The sequence below is a fragment of the Salminus brasiliensis genome, chromosome 6 (assembly GCF_030463535.1).
Source record: "Salminus brasiliensis chromosome 6, fSalBra1.hap2, whole genome shotgun sequence".
Lineage (NCBI taxonomy): Eukaryota > Metazoa > Chordata > Actinopteri > Characiformes > Bryconidae > Salminus > Salminus brasiliensis.
Window position 1 is genome coordinate 31,049,793 of NC_132883.1, and position 11,386 is coordinate 31,061,178.

Sequence of the window (11,386 nt, forward strand, 5' to 3'; positions counted from 1 at the left end):
CCTGTTGAGCGTATACACATCTCTCTTTGAATGAAGTCATTTAGTAGCACTACGATATAGACCTGGAACCTTTCTGAACTTCACCCCCCCCCCCTTACTGAATCTATAGGTCCAGCTAGGTCAGTCTGTACTGCTTTTGGTGGCCGCGGAGGAACAAGCTCTCCAGATGCTCTGCAGGGAGGTCGTCAAGCCTGACCGACTGATCCAGTTGCTGTTGTAGAGGCAGTCCAAACTCCACCCACGGAAGACGAGGCTGGAAGCTGCCTGTGACTCCTCCAACACGACCGTTTTAACTGCAGCACTATCGGTGCGGCAACTCCTCAGGTCGGTGTTCTCACTGTTGGAGATTCTTCTGTAAAAAAGTATCGACCCTAAAGAGTAATGCCACGGTCTCCTGTTTTCCAGGTGACCGTGTCCTGGACATCACCAGGTGACTTTGGCACCATCGTTCTCCACTATTCTCCTCCTGATGCAGCGTGGCCCTTAAGTAGCACTGCCGTACGCTTCTGTGCACTGTTTGAAGAAAGCCAGACACCAGAATCACCGTCTCCTACCCCCTGACCACTTAGCGACAAGTGAGCAAGATGTTTCCCTGGTCTTCTCACTCCACTGCTGGCTGCGGGACAGTTCTGTCTGCGCTGACTTAGTAGAGAACTGGGAGAGCTTTCGGCTGTGTCCGGTCCTCTAACACAGAGATGAGCTTCTCCTGAGCCGTCTGGGGTCCATTGTTCTCTCCGGTAACATCAAGCAGGTGCCAGGCCAGGACTGACTGACCCTTTCCAGTCACACTGTCCGGTTAGTGAACTGCATAGTTGGCAGGTAAGTGATTTACATGATTTACTTGATTCCACCCATTTATTCTGTCACTTTGATCTATTACTTTTTAATACAAGCAGAAGTGTCACTCATAGTGTTTCAGACAAATCCTGCAGTATGGAGACTCTGTCCCCCGGATGGTTTGTAATTGAAATGTCAGAAAATCTGAATTTATATTTCTGAGTACAAGCAGTTCCGCATTGAATTTGGGCTGTTAAATATGCAGTGGGGCAAAAAAGTATTTCTTCAGCCACTGATTGTGCTGATTGTGAAGTTCTCCCACCTAGAAAAATAAGAGGTCTGTAATTTATTATAGATACACTTCAACTATGAGAGACAAAATGAGAAATAAATCCAGGAAACACAGTGTAGGATTTTTAAAGAATTTATTTGTAAATTCTGGTGGAAAATAAGTATTTGGTCACCCACAAACAAGCAAGATTTTTGTCTCTCACAGACCTGTAACTTCTTTAAGAAGCTCTTCTGTCCTCCACTCGTTACCTGTATTAATGGCACCTGTTTGACCTTGTTATCTGTATAAACGACACCAGTCCACAGCCTCAAACAGTCAGACTCCAAACCTCCAACCTGCTTCAGCCAGTACATGTCCAGACCTGTCTGAAGTGAACCACCTTAGTTCACTAGATCTCTGTGAAACTAAATCAAAGCCGTAGGTCTGTTAATTACATTGGGGGGTCAGAAATGCAAAAAGACTTAGAAAGGCCCTGGATGAATCGGTTTTACAATGAACTTAAAACTCTAACTCTAAAAATACAGGTAATCTCTGAATATGAAGATCCCAATATTCCTCTGGGTCCAGAGTTTTCAGAGACAGGATCAGAAACAGACTGAGGCGGCCGCCGTCATCCCAATGAGTGATTCTGAGTCAGTTCAGGCACTCTACTGACTCCGAGACTCTGTACCCGAGGTGACTGTAAACCAATTAATTAGACTGCTTGTCTTACAAATTTAGAATAAACAGAAAGAGACGAGACGCTGTATTCTTAGACCTACAGGTTACTTTAATCCGGACCCCTTTGATATTTTCATTTTCATATTTGTTTTAGACCATTGACTTTTTGCAGCGATCCGGACTCAAAGGACGAAGATGTCCAAAGCATTGCCTTAAGATCATTTCAGTCTCACAGAATCTTCCAATTTAAAACAAATCTGGATCCCGAGAAATTTCCAGTTCAGACAACTAAGATTTTGTCTTGGAATATTTTGATTCTCAGGGTTGTTTAACGCAGAGACTTTTTTAGAAATTCAAATTTATTTAAATTAAGTTTCTAAGACAAGATTTTAGGATATTTAATTCTCAGTACTGTTCAACCTAGAGAATTTTGTAAAGAGATCTGAATTTATTTTTTAGAAAATAGGACTGTTCAAATCAGAGATTTTGAAGGTTATAAGACAAGGGAGCAGAGTTTATAATACCCAAAGAGTTCAGACCATACACAGGAAATAAATAAAAAGAAGACCTTGTTACAAGCTCAGTTAATGTACTGCTGGACCGATGCAGGGGACTCTGGAGCAGACCAGCTTGAAGGTAGGAGAGAATGTGCTTGTTTTAATTGTGGGAAATTGGACTGTTTTGCGAGATTGCAATATTTAGTAGATTCTCCTTTTGCAGAAATAACAGCCTCCAAACACTTCCTATTGCTTCCAATGAGCGTCTGGAGTCTGGTTGAAGGTATTTTGGACGTTCTTTACAAAATATCTCAGTATCTCAATATCTAGTTCAATCAGGTTTCATGGTTTCTGAGCAAGGACAGCCTGCTTTAAATCACACCCCAGATTTTCTGTAATATTCAGGTCTGGGGACTGAGATGGCCGTTTCAGAATGTCCTTGTTTCTCTGGATGAGTGCCTTAGTAGATTTTGAGCAGTGTTTCGGGTCATTGCGCTGAATAGTTGAACGATGCACAGTGACTCCATCTGAAGCAAGATGATGATGTAGGTCTTTGGAGCTGGTCTGTGGGTTGACCATGACTGTTCTCACCATCCTTCGCCTTTTCTTGGCCTGCCACTTCGGCCCGTGACTAGAACTGTGCCTGTGGTCTTCCGTTTCCTCACCATGTTCCTCACAGTGGAAACTGACAGCTGAAATCTGAGAGAGCTTTTTGTATCCTTCCCCTAAACCATGATGTTGAACGATCTTTGTTTTGAGGCTCCCAAGTTTCCACTCTTCAGAGAAGAAGAGGAGGAAAAACTTGCAACTGGCCACTTTAACCTCCTTCTCATAATTGGATTCACCTGTTTATGTGGGTCAATGAGCTTACAAAACAAATTTAGTGTTTTAATAATTAGTGCTAAAGGTATTCAAATCAATAAAACGACAAGGGTGCCCACATTTATGCACCTGCCTAATTTTGTTTAAATAATCTTCGTCTTTTTCTCTCTCCCCTCATGTCCTGAGCTGCCTGTCTGGAGTTGCCCTTTTTTGGTTCAGTTCCTGCGTCTTAGTATCAGGCCTGTCCCTCTACTCAGCAGCCTTTACCTGCTTCATCCCTGAAGGACAACCCCTCAGGGCAGTGTTCTCATTGATGGAGATTCTACTGAAAACCACTTAAAGTATCGAGCCCAAAGAGTAACACCACTGTCTCCTGTTTTCACAATCATTCTCTACTGTTCTCCTCCTGATGCAGCGAGTTCCTGATGTTAGTGAACTGAATAGTTGGCAGGTAAGTAATTTTACATAGTTTTTCTATTTTAATAACCATTTATTCTGTAATTTCTCTGCTTGTATTAAAAATGAATTAGGTCAGTATCTGATCTTCAGTATCTGGCACCCAGTCCTGAGGTGCTTTCCTATCTCTCCTTGAAAAGTGGGTTCCCAGTCACACTGTCAGGTTAATGAACTGCATAATTGGCAGGTAAGTGATTTACATGTTTCCACCCATTTATTCTGTCACATTTCTGCTTCTATTAAAAAGTAATAGATCAGTGACACTCTGAGCATTTCACTCAAATCCTGCAGTGTTGAGTCGGTCATGGTTTGTAATTGTAACGTCGGAAAATCTGCTTTAAAAATCTTATTAGAATTTATATAAATTCTTCTATCTTTCCAAGTACAACCAGTTCTACTGTTAAATTTGGGCTGTTAAATATACCATCTCTAGCCCCTAAAGCAGCCATTGTCAATGAAGTTATTTTAAATTGGGTGAAATTGGGTAATAGAACAGTAAAACACAAAAAACAGGTTTTATAGTCTCCATACATTGCCCTCTGAATTTACTAGAAAGTGACTTATTGGGGACTTTCAGTCTAAACCTACAATGTACAGATTCGGGTGTTTCTGCTGCTAGTCCTAGTATAGGGTTATTTCCACTTCTAATAGACCCAGTAGGATATTCTTGGGATCTGAAAGATCACATGTTACATGGAGCTCTGTCAAAGGTTGATTGGGAAAATCCTCCATTTTTACATTGTTTTATTTGTCTGCAGACGGTGTTGACAGTATGTATCAAGACATTGTGGGTGTAAAAGTATCTTACAGTGGTATGAAAAGGTTTGATGATGTTCCTCACAGTGGAAACTGACAGCTGAAATCTGAGGTTTTTATATCTTTCCCCTAAACCATTATGTTGAACAGTCTTTGTTTTCAGGTCATTTGTGAGTTGTTTTAAGGCTCCCATGTTTCCACTCTTCAGAGGAGATGCAAAGAGGAGATTTGGCCACCTTAACCACCTCCTCATAATTGGATTCACCTGTTTATGTAGGTCAAGGGTCAATGAGCTTAGAAAACAAATTTAGTGTTTTAATAGTTAGTGCTAAAGGTATTCAAATCAATAAAACAAGGGTGCCCACATTTATGCACCTGCCTAATTTTGTTTAAATAATTATTGCACACTTTCTGTAAATCCTATAAACTTCATTTCTCTTCTCAAATATCACTGTTCATCTACTTTGATGTATTCAACTGAAATTGATGATCTGAATAACCATTAATTTTATAAAGGAAAATCGTCAAAATTAAAAGGGGTGCCCAAACTTTTTCACACCACTGTATGCAGTATTTTTAAAACGGCTTTCTTTCATTTACGCAACATTTGCTAAACTCCGCAGCATACTATTCCAGGGGGAAGCTGAGAAGCTGGTGCACGCATTCAGAACCTCAAGGCTGGACTGCAGTACACTGTAGGCTGGAAGTCCAGGTAAATCGCTTCATAAGATCCAGCTTGTTCAGAATGCTGCTGCCAGGGTACGAACTAGAGCTAGGAAATCTGATCATATTAGTCCAGTTCTTAATGGTCTGACCCCACTTTATCTGGAGGAACTTCTTACACCTTACAACCCTCCACGTACACTCCGCTCACAAGATGCTGGCCTATTATCGGTCCAACGTATTAGAAAAACCAGTGCAGGAGGAAGAGCGTTCTTTTATAAAGCCCCTTACTTTGAAACAACCTCCCTGTTAATCTACAGGAATCAGACACACTCTCAGTCTTTAAATCTGGAGTAAAAACTTCTCTCTTTACACCAGCTTTCAGAGAACTCTCCAGTTCTGTGTTCTGTCCTGCTCTGATTACAGTTCACCACTGTTCTGTCCTGCTCTGATTACAGGCTGTTTATTACTATTATTGTGGTTGTGTCTCTAACTATTTCTGCTACAGGTCTACAGGTCACTAAACGTAAAGCTTGTTCTAATCTTCATCTTTTTCTCTCTCTCCTCATGTCCTGAGCTGCCTGTCTGGAGTTGGCCTTTTTTGGTTCAGTTTCTGTGTCTTGGTACTTAATGGGGGACTTGGTACTATTTTTGTGGCTATGTCTTTTTATTTGTTTTGTCTTCTGTGTTTTTACTCAGGAGCTCTTCAGGAGATCGTCAAGCTATTACGGCAGATCCAGCTGCTGTTGTAGAGGCAGTCCAAACTCCACTGACGGAAGACAAGGCTGGGGGCTGCCGTCACCTCCAATGTGACCGCGGGGGACACAGAGGGTCAGCGTCTCCTCTCCCGCACCTGAGAGGGCCTGGAAGTGTCAGCGTGGCTGGGAAAAGCCGAGGACTGTTCCACCACTACAGCCGTTTTTCACCTCTGCCAGCTGGTTCGAGGACCTCAGCTCTTCACCTGCTACGGCACAGAGGACGAGTCCTCAGGGCGGTGTTCTCACTCTTGGAGATTCTTCTGTAAAAACCCTGAACAGTAATGCTGCGGTCTCCTGTTTTGCAGGTGCCCGTGTCCCGGACATTGCCAGGTGGCTTTGTCACCATCGGACTCCATTATTCTCCTCCTGATGCAGCTTGGCCCTGAAGAAGCACTGCCGTACACTTCTGTACACTGTTCAGAAAAAGCCAGACACCAGGATCATAGTCTTCAACCCCCCAGACCCCCTCTGTCCAGCACCTACTCACACTCATACTTCATGACATGTTCCTACATTAGCTATAGTTCTTCATTATCTCTCTGTCTAGCACCTACTCACACTCATACTTCATAACCTGTTCCTACATTAGCTATAGCTCTTCATTATCTCTCTGTCCAGCACCTACTCACACTCCTACTTCATAACCTGTTCCTGTGCCACCATATCGAAACTGTCTGTCCCCCACATAGTTTGTAATTGTAATGTCAGAAAATTGGTTTTAACATCGTTGTTGGAAGGAGTTTATCATTTTAATATTTATATTAAATATTTAAGTCCTTGTTGCGACTGACTGCAGTGGTTATTACAACAGATGTCCAGAATTCTTTAGGTAATTTGATCTCTACTAGCATTCACCTTTCCATATCCAATAGGCTTCTCCAATTTTTCTCTGCTGTTTTTAGATGTTGTGATCAAGGTCTTATGCCTTTCTTACTGATCAATTACTGAAAATCCCTTGCTGTGAACTCTGTACCATTATCTGAACAAATACATTTATTGTTCCATTTGGAGAAACGTCAGTCCAGCATCACTCTGTAGCTTCTACACTTTCACCCTTCATTTTCAGGAAGCTCACAGACTGCACCCGAGTAATCCTCAGTAAACACCAGAGTGTCTCTACAACCCCTTTTGCCACACTGGATCTATAGGAGCAGCTAGGTCAGTATGTACTAGTTCAAGTACTGCTTTTGCTCGAGCATCAGGTTCTGTTTCTACTCTTGTCTGCAGACTTCACAGTTCAGTTCATCAATCTTACCCTTGATTTTCGTGCTCTCTGCTGCATAATGTGAAACATCATAATTACAGTGAACAAGGATTTCATGCTGTTTGAATATTGTAACATATTGTAACCATCACCACTGTGATTATTGACCACATTCAGGTAAAGCCTATTGTACTCTTTAATAGTGAACTTGGTACCGTATTTGTGGCCTTGTCTTCTTGTTGTAATCTTTGTTCTCTCTGCTCCCTGTTACTGTACAGTACTCTCTCACTGACTATCATCTGTTTTTACTCTGAGACGACCACAGAGGAACGAGCTCTACAGGAGGTCGTTAAGCTTGTATGGCAGATCCAGCTGCTGTTGTTGATGCAGTCCAAACTCCACCGACAGAAGACAAGACTGGAGGCTGCCCATGACTCCTCCAATGCTCTACCAGCGCAGCAGACACAAAGGGTCGTCCTCTCCACTCCCACACCTGGAGGGTCTAGAAGTGTCAGCGTAGCTGGGAGAAGCAGAGGGCTCCTCCACCACCACAACCATTTTTCGCCTCTGCTAAATGCTAAGCTCTTCACCTGCTCCGGCACCGAGGACGACTCCTCGGGGCGGTGTTCTCACTGTTGGAGATTCTTCTGTAAAAAAGTATCAACCCTAAAGAGTAATGCCACGGTCTTCTGTTTTCCAGCTGCCCGTGTCCTGTATGTCACCAGGTGGCTTTGGCACCTTCGTTCTACACTGTTGTCCTCCTGATGCAGCATGGCCCTGAAGAAGCACTGCCGTATGCTTCTGCACACTGTTCAGAAAAAGCCAGACACCAGGATCATAGTCCTCGGCCCCCTGCCCACTTACCGACGAGCGAGATGTTTCCCCAGCTCTTCTCACTCCACTGCTGGCTGTGGGACAGGTCCATCTGTGCTGACCGTAGAGAACAAGGAGAGCTTTCGGCTGCTTCCGGTCCTCTAACACAGAGATGAGCTTCAGCTGAGCCGTTTGGGGTCCGTCGTTCTCTCCGGTAACTTCAAGAAGGTGCCAGGCCAGGACTGACTGACCCTTCCCAGTCACACTGTCAGGTTAGTGAACTGTGTAGTTGGTGATTTAGTGATTTACATAATTTACTTGATTCCACCCATTTATTGTCACTTGTATTGTCACTTGTATTATTGTTGCTTGTATTAAAAAGTAATAGATCAGTGTCACTAATAGTATTTCAGGCACATCCTGCAGTATCGAGACGGTCATGGTTTGTAATTGTAACTTTGGAAAATCTGCTTTAAAAATCTTATTAGAATTTATATGAATTCTTCCATCTTTGCGAGTACAAGCAGTTCTACTGTTAAATTTGGGCTGTTAAATATACAGTGGGGCAAAAAAGTATTTAGTCAGCCACTGATTGTGCTTATTGTGAAGTTCTCCCCCTGAGAAAGATAAGAGGTCTGTATTTTTTTATCATAGGTAGACTTCAACTATGAGAGAGAAAATGAGGGGGGAAAAGCCAGGAAACACATTGTAGAATATTTAAAGAATTTATTTGTAAATTCTGGTGGAAAATAAGTATTTGGTCACCCACAAACAAGCAAGATTTCTGTCTCTCACAGACCTGCAGACTTCTTTAAGAAGCTCTTCTGTCCTCCACTCGTTACCTGTATTAATGGCACCTGTTTGACCTCATTATCTGTATAAAGACACCTGCCCACAACCTCGAACAGTCAGACTCCAAACCTCCAACCTGCTTCAGCCAGTACATGTCCAGACTTGCCTGAAGTGAACCACCTTAGTTCACTAGATCTCTGTGAAACTAAATCAAGGGTGTAGGTCTGTTTATTACATTGGGGGGGATTATAAACGCAAAAAGACTCAGCTTCCAAGGGGCCCTGTATGAACCGATTTTACAATGAACTTAAAGTCTCTAACTCTAAAAATACAGGTAATTTCTGAATATGAAGTTCTAAAAGCACATACAAGTGTCCCAAGAAGCACAAAGGGTAAGAGAGTAAATGTAAATGACTGCAGAATTTTAAATAGTGAAATAGATTTTAAACTGGGAGCTAACCAGCCAATTAATCCTCAGACTCCATATTGTCTATTTAAGTCAAGACAGGTTTGCCAAGTAGTATAAATTCACCACTGCACCCAGTTTTAGGTAGGAGGGTTTTTCTCTTTCCTTTAAGTAATCTAAGCAGTCTTAGCCAGCACCTTTTGAACAAGATTTACCCAGATGAAGCTCTTAAGAAGTCTGAATATTGCTGTTGTGGAGTGTTGTTCATCATCAGGCTGTATTTAGATAATTAATTTAGTGAAAAGGCTCTTCCAAACTGTCTAGCTATTCATATGTGAAACAGTCCCTGAAAATCTTGGCTGCAAAGATTCTGGTCTGGGTAGTTTTGAACAGAGCAACACGTGTAACGTGCAGGAACAGCCCTGGTGTCTGTAGGGGGCAGTGGTGGCTCAGCGGTTAGAGCTCCGGGCTATCGATGACAGCGTTGTGGGTTCGATACGTCGATGCTGCAATATTGTGGGGGAATCTTTTCAGGTGTTTCAATATTCTATGTATCCGTTGTTTTCAGGAACAGACAGATGGTGGCTTTTGTTACTTTGAAACAATGCCAGAGAAGCAAATCCCACTACCACAGTTTGAGGTTCCACAGAGATCCCAATTTTCCTGGGTCCAGAGTTTTCAGAGACAGGATCAGAAACCTACAGAGGCGGCCGCCGTCATCCCAATGAGTGATTCTGAGTCAATTCAGGCGCTCTACTGACTCCGAGACTCTGTACCCGAGGTGTCTAAGTAAATGAATTAGACTGTTTGCCTTACGAATTTAGAATGAACAGGAGGAGGTGGGACGCCATATTCTTAGACCTTCAGGTTACTTTAATCCAGATCCCTTTTGATATTTTCATTTTTAAATTTGTTTTAGACCATTGACTTTTTGCAGCGATCCGGACTCAAAGGACGATGATGTCCAAAGCATTGCCTTAAGATCATTTCAGTCTCACAGTTGTCTGAACTGAGAATTTCTTGGGATCCAGATTTGTTTTAAATTGGAAGAGTCTAAGATTTTGAATATTTTGATTCTCAGGGTTGTTTAAACCAGAGAATTCTTCAGGGATTCTAATTTATAAAAATTTTTAGTTTCTAAGACAAGATTTTAGGATATTTAATTCTCAGTACTGTTCAACCTAGAAAATATTGTAAAGGGATCTGAATTTACTTTTTGAAAATTCAAAGATTTTAAAGCAAGGATTTGGAAATAAATTATCTTTCAGGACTCCCTAAGACAAGGGAGAGTTCTGACTATACACGTAAAATTGATGCATAATAAATCGCTAATAATAATAATTGTAGATAGTATACACCTTTATACTTTACAAATACAAAGATATTTTTATATATATTTATCTCTCTTTGCTGGGGATCTGGCTGCAGAGACGGACACAGAGGGATGTAAAACAAACTGGTTTATCTGTCTCTAGCTGCATTGTCCCTCAACAGACATTCAGGCAAAACAAACTTGCATTTTTCAGAAGGACGAGGATTACTCTGATTTGGTGGCTCATGAGAAACATGCAGAGAAGAACTTGGTGGAGAGGGAGATGCGGCTTCAGGAGACATTGTTACAAGCTCAGTTAATGTACTGCTGGACTGAGGCAGGGGACTCTGGAGCAGGCGAGATTGAGGGTAGGAGAGAATGTGCTTGTTTTAATTGTGGGAAATCAGTCAGTTTTGTGCAGATCAGGAAAGTGGCAACACAGCAGAAGCCGTAGGCGGGATCAGCAAAACGGTTTATAGTCTCCACACATTGCCCTGTGAATTTACTAGGACATGACTTATTGGGAGCTTTCAGTCTAAAACTATAATGTACAGATTCAGGTGTTTCTGCTGCTAGTCCTAGGATAGGGATATGTCCACTTCTAATAGACCCAGTAGAATATTCTTCCTCTGATTGAGCAGAGAACCTGATGCGTCACATGGAGCTCTGTCAAAGGTTGAAATCCTCCATTTGTACATCGTTTTATTTGTCTGTAGATGATTTTGACTATGTATGAACATATCGTGGGTACAAAAGATACCAGCTGAAACTATCAGTATCTTATGTGTACTATGACGATCAGTTTGCAGCCGCACGTGTAGTCTTGGATTAAGGACAAAGACAGTTGTTTAGAGAACAGGTGAATCACATAATTCCCTAGGCAGGAAAGTGGGGCAGGGGGAAGATATAGACTTGATGCTAAATATTGGAAAAGCAAAGATTTTATTTATTTAATTATTTATTTATTTATTTATTTATTGCCCAGTATAAATACATTGAGGGTACAAATAATTGATACTTCACACGGTCAAGATCTGAGCTGTCAAGTGAGAATGACAAGACTAAGACTAATGACTTACCAGTTTTTGTTGATGAAATTCCAAAACATTAGTCTCAGAATGAATGATATTAGGTCAATAAAGGGGGCATCTCTGGGTAAAGTGGTGCAAGCAAAACAG

The 11,386-nt window shown here is 41.9% G+C and overlaps 1 long non-coding RNA gene across 1 annotated transcript in view; it reads left to right on the forward strand.

Annotated features, from left to right (window-relative positions):
* Positions 1-5,637, forward strand: part of LOC140556899 (uncharacterized) — a 158,499-nt gene extending 152,862 nt beyond the window's left edge. Inside the window, exon 3 of the long non-coding RNA XR_011979778.1 lies at positions 5,623-5,637. This is a non-coding gene — a long non-coding RNA (uncharacterized lncRNA). The remainder of the gene's footprint in view (positions 1-5,622) is intronic.
* Positions 5,638-11,386: the final 5,749 nt, after the last annotated feature.